This window comes from Oratosquilla oratoria, chromosome 7 (assembly GCF_046742065.1).
Source record: "Oratosquilla oratoria isolate Oo_2021 chromosome 7, ASM4674206v1, whole genome shotgun sequence".
Classification (NCBI taxonomy): Eukaryota; Metazoa; Arthropoda; class Malacostraca; order Stomatopoda; family Squillidae; genus Oratosquilla; species Oratosquilla oratoria.
Genome location: NC_134783.1, coordinates 69,741,522 through 69,748,261, shown reverse-complemented (window position 1 = coordinate 69,748,261; position 6,740 = coordinate 69,741,522).

Genomic DNA, 6,740 nt, shown 5'->3' with positions numbered 1-6,740 from the left:
TCCTGCATTCTTTCAGAATCCAGTTTGCTATTTCATCTGGCCCATGCGATTTTCTGACATCAAAATTACCCAAGTGTGTCAATATTTCATTCTTTGTTACTTCTATTTCTTCCATAGGGGGGACTTTTTCCTTCCACTCAATCTCTTCAGGTTGTATATTTTCCCTTGTAAACACTGATTTAAAATGTTTGTTCATAATTTCTGCCATTTCCATTTCCTCAGTGTATTCAACTCCTCCTTGTCTTAATTTCTCTAAGTCTTGTTTGTTTTTCAGTTTATTGTTTACAAATCTGTAGAATAGTTTTGGTTGATCTTTACACTTTTCTATAACATCTTTTTCATATTTTCTTTTTTCCTCTCTGCACTTTTGTACATATTCATTTCTATAACCAGTATATATTTTCCATTTTTCAGGTCTTCTGTCTTTTTTCCATCTGTTCCAGGCTTTGTCTCTTTTGTCCTTTAACTCCCTACAACTTTTTGTTGTACCAGCATTTTACATATTCTTTTTCTTGTTTTTGTCTTGGGACATACTTTTCCACTCCTTTTTTGTAAATTTTTGTCAAAATATTCCATTTCTCTTCCACTGTTGTTTCTTCTTTGTATATTTCTTCCCAGTTTTCTTGTTGGAAGAATTCTCTTATTTGATCAAAGTTTGTTTTTTCATACATCATTCTTCCTTTTCTATATTGTTCATTTCTTTTCATATATTTTTCTTCATTAAGTTCCAGTTCAATCAATATGTGGTCACTTTTACCTATTGGTGTTTTATATTCAATCTTGTCCACTATTCTAGGTTCAGATGTAATTATTAAGTCTAGCCTCGATGGTTCTTCTTCATTTCTATACCTAGTGTTCTCTTGTATCCATTGTGTCATTGAATGGTCAGTAATCATCTCAAGTAGAGCATTTCCCCATGAGTCATCACCACTCTTTACTGTCATTTCTTCCCAGCAGATTTCTTTGCAATTAAAGTCGCCCATCATAACTATTCTTCCTCCGTCTTCCATTATTTTAGTTAATGCTATCTTTGTGTCCTCTAACATACTTTTATGTTCACTCTCCTCCCATGAGGCTGTTTTCGGAGGCACATAATTGATCACAAATTTTCTGCTCTTCTTATCTCGGTCTTCCACTTCTATCATAATCATCTCTACTGTATTCTTTCCATATATGACACCTTTCACGTTTATATCCTTCTTAGTCAGGAACATAACTCCACCCCCTTGTTTTTTCTCTCTGTTTCTAATCCAATAATTGTATGTATCATGTCCTACACTGTTGGGTGGTAGTGGGCCTTTTAATTTTGTTTCTACAATTCCCATTATGTCCGGTTCTTTTTCTTTCAAATAATCATTCAGTTCATTCAATCCTGTTATCAATCCATCTATATTTGTGTAAGACACTCTTAGTTTTCTGCCACTTCCATTGTATTCTCTGTTTCCCTTATGTTTTTCTTTAGTATGTCGAACTGCTTTATTTTCATGTTCACTACTCTCCAATAGAATCTCTCTTTCTCTGACTCCGTTCTTTCCTCGTTTTTTGCCTTAGCTTCAATTCTTTTCTGCTTTTCTGCCTCTCTTTCCTCCTTATTCATTTCTCTTTTTATCCATACCTTTTTATATTGATCATTTGTTGCTAGTTTCCCTGTCTTGGATAGAATTTTCTCTGCTGTTGTTTGTGACCTGAATTTAATCTTAATTGGTCTGGTCTTATCTGTACTATATTTTCCGAGTCTGAATTTTTCCTCAATTTCCTTTATGATTTCTGGTTCATCTTCCTGGACTAATTTTAATAAACTGCTTACTCTTTCATTTTCCTCCTTGATTCTTGCGGTTCTATCTGGGTTATGTTTCTCTTCCATTCCTAATATAATTATACATTTCTTTTTGTCAGCTAATTCTCTTACTATATTCTCCTTCTGTCTCATCACTTTAATAACTGAGTCTTCATTATGTTCTTTCAATTGCTGTTTGACTATGTCAGTGAATGAAACCTTATTCCCTTCTTGAGTTATTCTCCAATTTTTAGCTTCTGTAGCTATTTTCTCTCTGTTTTCATTACTATTCTTCTTCAATTTCTCATTCTCCTCCTTTACATTTCCTAACTGTCTTCTTAGGTCCTCTATTTCTTCAGTTAAGTTTCTGTTAGCCTTCTCTAGTTGTTCCAACCTTTCAATTCTTTGGAAAATGGAGTCTACGTTACCTAACTTACGCTCCAAGTCCTCGATCACCTTATCAACTCTCTCCTCTAGTCTTATCAGTCGGGGGGGGGGTTGTGTCCCCCCCACCCTCTTTAAATCCCTGGAACATATTCTCGTCACTTTCTTCTGTATTGCTCTTCTCTATACTTCTAATCTTTACATTTTTATTAGACATTTGATCCTCGCTAAGTCTTTTGTTTACCTTCCGCTTGTCTGGCTGGGCAAAGTCTACTCCCTCCTCATTTCCTTCCATTTCCCTCAGTAATCCCTCCCCTTTTCCTCTTTCCCTACGTTCCCACTACTCCACGAGCAATTTCCCCCCCACCCTGCAAAAACACTAGGCACTTCTCTTTGCGTTGGGATCCACAGACTTCACTTTTCTTCAGAACGTCTTCTAAGCCGTCCATTCGTTGAAGTGTGTGTGTGTGTGTGTGTGTGAGTGTGTGTGTGTGTGTGTGTGTGTGTGTGTGTGTGTGTGTGTGTGTGTGTGTGTGTGTGTGTGTGTGTGTGTGTGTGTGTGTGTGTGTGTGTGTTTCTTCATTCGTGGGTAAGTTCAGTAAGTGGTCAGGACTCGAACCAACACTGGTGCTGTGCATGGTTCACACCATAGCCCACTGCGCCATGGAACCACCCAAGGTTTTTCTGTGTGTGTGTGTGTGTGTGTGTGTGTGTGTGTGTGTGTGTGTGTGTGTGTGTGTGTGTGTGTGTGTGTTTATATACCGTATATATATATATATATATATATATATATATATATATATATATATATGTATATATATTATTTATTAACTTAACACTATTGTTAGTGTACCTTATGGTGAGCGGCAAATTTCCAAAGGGATATGGTATGTTCTATGAGTCATTCTGCATGAAATTGGTAATACCAGGTGCATAATGTTGAATAAGCGGCGTGTCGTGATACATGAGTCAGGTAGGGAAAGGGACCCGGATGGTTCTGGTTGTTTTATGTTTTTCACATTGTCCGGTCCTAGTTTGTCTTGACTCGGGAAGATACGTGAGTGCAATGTAGTAAGGTTCGAAGTTTTAATATTCATTCAGGATGTACATTCTTTGGTGCAGTAGGACATGTTTCATGTGCAATGACTAGGAGGGTCATATCCTCTGGTGGCTGGAGAGGGCAACTGCCCCCCCACCCCCTGGAATTGTTCAATTTCTTGACTTGCACATTTTCTGATAACTATCACAACAATGTCGAAGTTGAAACTTTGAAGAATTCCAGGAGGGGACAGTTGTCCCCAGCACAGGGTACGGCCCTGTTAGTTGTGGTGTGTGGTGTGGTGTTCTGTGAAAAATTTGAATGGAATGTTGGGTCATACTTTTCAAATTGGCATGTTACGTTGTTGCGCACTGTTAATGGTATCTCAGACTGATGTGATTTTAGTACAATTGGAAACAGAGATACATAACGAATACAAAAGACTTACATAATAAAAGAACATAAGAATGAAGGAGACTGCAAGAGACCATAAGGCCTACACTAGGTAGTTCCATGTCCATTACCACCTGTCATCCCCATAAAGTTGTCTAGCTGTTTCTTAAAATAACCGATAGTTTCAGCGCTCACAACATGGTTACTAAATCTATTTCGTTCGTTGACCACCCTATTAGTAACCCAGTTCTTGCCTATTTCCTTCTCAAATCTAAATTTGTCAAATTCAAATTCATTACTGCGAGTCCTGCCCTGTTGTCGTGATATGATGACCTTGTTTGCGTCACCCTTGTTAAAGCCTTTGGTTCACTTGAAAACCTTTATGAGATCCCTCCGCATTCTGCGTCTTTCCAGAGTGTAAGTAAAGGTGCCTAAGCTTCTCCTCGTAAGGTAAATTTTACACCTAATCCATATGCTGTTATGCCTGCCAATTGTTTGGTTCCCTTGTTTTGTTTTGTTTTCGTTAAACTATCTATTCTTAGCATCCGACCTAGTTATGGACCAAAAGATCTGTCGGTATGCTCTTCCATTGCAATCCTTTGTGATGTCTTTTGTGCATAACGCTTCTTGTGAACAGTTTCTGTATTGTAATTATAAATTGCTTTTATCCTTGGTACTCTACCATTTACATGATCGTTTTGACTATCGTCTTATCTATTTTATTATTCATTATGGAAAACAAACAAAACTAGTAGGTAGTGATGGTCTTTTGCAGCCTCCTCCATTCTTCTGTTCTTCTGTTCTTAGATTTTATTTTCGTTTTTGTTCCTTTCCATACTAGTTGTGATGTATAGTGCTTATAAAGTCTCACCCCATAGTAGGAACGGGCTTGTTTGAAGTCCAAGAAACCCACGTTTGAATCCTGAGATAAATATATATATATATATAATATATATATATATATTATATATATATATATATATATATATATATATATATATGTATATACATATATATATATACATATATATAAATATATATATATATATATATATATATATAATAAATATATAAATAAAAATATAAATAAAATCAATAAACTAAGAAATAAATAAAGTTATATAAGATAAAACGAAATGAAATAAAATAAGATAGAATAGAACAAAAATAAATAAAATTAAATAGAATAATATTTTGTTTTATTAAGACCAGGAAAGTTGCTGAGGATGAATTGCGTAACATCAAGGAGATGGTGAAGCACATTCTCATCTCTTCACCAATTTTACTCGTAAGAAGACGCTGAGTTGAAACGAAGACTGAACAAATGTCATCTTCCGAGTGAAACAAAGGGTCTATTCAAGGAGTGTGTGAATGATATTTATTTTTCCTCTTGGCTCTGAGCTCCACCAGTCCTGCAAAATTCGGGTGTGTCCTACGAGGTAAATACATTCATTGACCTCTGCTTGGTGCCGTTGGGTTAATGCATCTTTGCCCAGATGGACATTTAGACATGTGACATGGGAACTAGCCTATACAGTATGTTAACTATAAATTCAAGGCTGTGTATTTTGATCCTACGTACTTCACTGAACTTTGTAAAAAAAGAATCGTACTGACTATTTTCTGAATTTGGTTGTTGACATTCCCAAAGATTCTGAAAAGATTCTGGATACATTTAGGTTAAGATGGAAATCGGTAAGAACTGTTTTACCAACAGAGTGGTTAACAAATGGAATAGACTTAGTAACCATGTAGTGAGCGTCGAGACAATTGGTTGTATTTAAAGAAGATTAGATAACTTTATGGATAGGGATGATAGGTGGTAAAGAACATTGAACTGCTTAGTGTAGGCCTTATGGTCTCTTGCAGTACCCTCCATTCTCATGTTCTTTTGTTTTTAGTAACCATGTAGTGATTGCTAAGACAATCGGTTGTTCTATGATAAGAATAGACCATTTTATGTTCTTAAAAGAAAATAATATATCTTAGTAACCATATAGTGACTACTGAGACAATCGGTTGTTCTATGAGAAGAATAGACTATTTTATGTTCTTAAAAGAAAAAATATATCTTACGAACTACCTTTCTTCCCTCTTAGTTCAGGTTTAAGTCGGTGGCTTGAGGGCGCCGGAGGCTAAATCTTCATTATCACCCACTTGTGAAGGATGGGAGTCTGAGTACTGTCAGTGAACTCCTGCATATATCACTGACAGCCTAACTCGAGAGAAGCCCCTCTGTACTGTTGGATGAGTTTACTTGTGGTTGGACGATTCAAAATATACTTCAAATACATATTACAAAAAGGATTCCCATTCATTATGTAATGATGAATAATACAATATATGAAAAACAAAATATGAAAGAATCAATCTAAAATAATTAATGACTATTTTGATGCTAGGTGAGTAAACTACAATGGTCCTGAATATGTTTATATGATTAAGAACAATGCATTCAACATTAATCATAATATTTTCAAGTCAAGTCATAGTTACACCTAAGCCCAAATGATACGTCATTGTATTTTCCTTTCGAAACTTATAATTAATGCTTATAAGCATCATTTAATTTCACGCTAGAATAATATCAAGTTCTTGGGCAGCACAGCAGTGTCTGCAAGAAACGAGTTAAGAAAATCTGATGTAGCTCATGAAATAAAAAATAAAAAATTCTATGGTTTTTCGTCTGTACAGTGGGCATTCAAAATTTACCGAAGTGAGGAAAGAACAATTTGTGCACAATAGAATATCATGAAGTATTTGCTGGCGTAGGTATGTGTACGTGTTGAGAATATGACAGCCAAGACTTTTCTGGTGTCAAGCAGTGCTTGTTCATTTCCACGGGTTGCTGGTGCAACGTAATGATGAAGGAGACCGCAAGAGACCGTAAGAGACCGTAAGAGACCGCAATGGACATGTAACTGGCTAGTGTAGGCCTTATGGTCTCTTGCAGTCTCCTTTATTCTTACGTTCTTCTGTTCTTATGGTGCAGTGTTAGTGTCTTGATCTGCAACACGAGAGGTTATCAAGCGCCACAGTCTGTTTATCACGAGTCAACACATTATTTAAAAGTGCAGGTAAGTTGACTCACCGTCTACAAATGCAATAAGATAAGAAACCAGAGAAATTATTACAAACTAAAAAAAC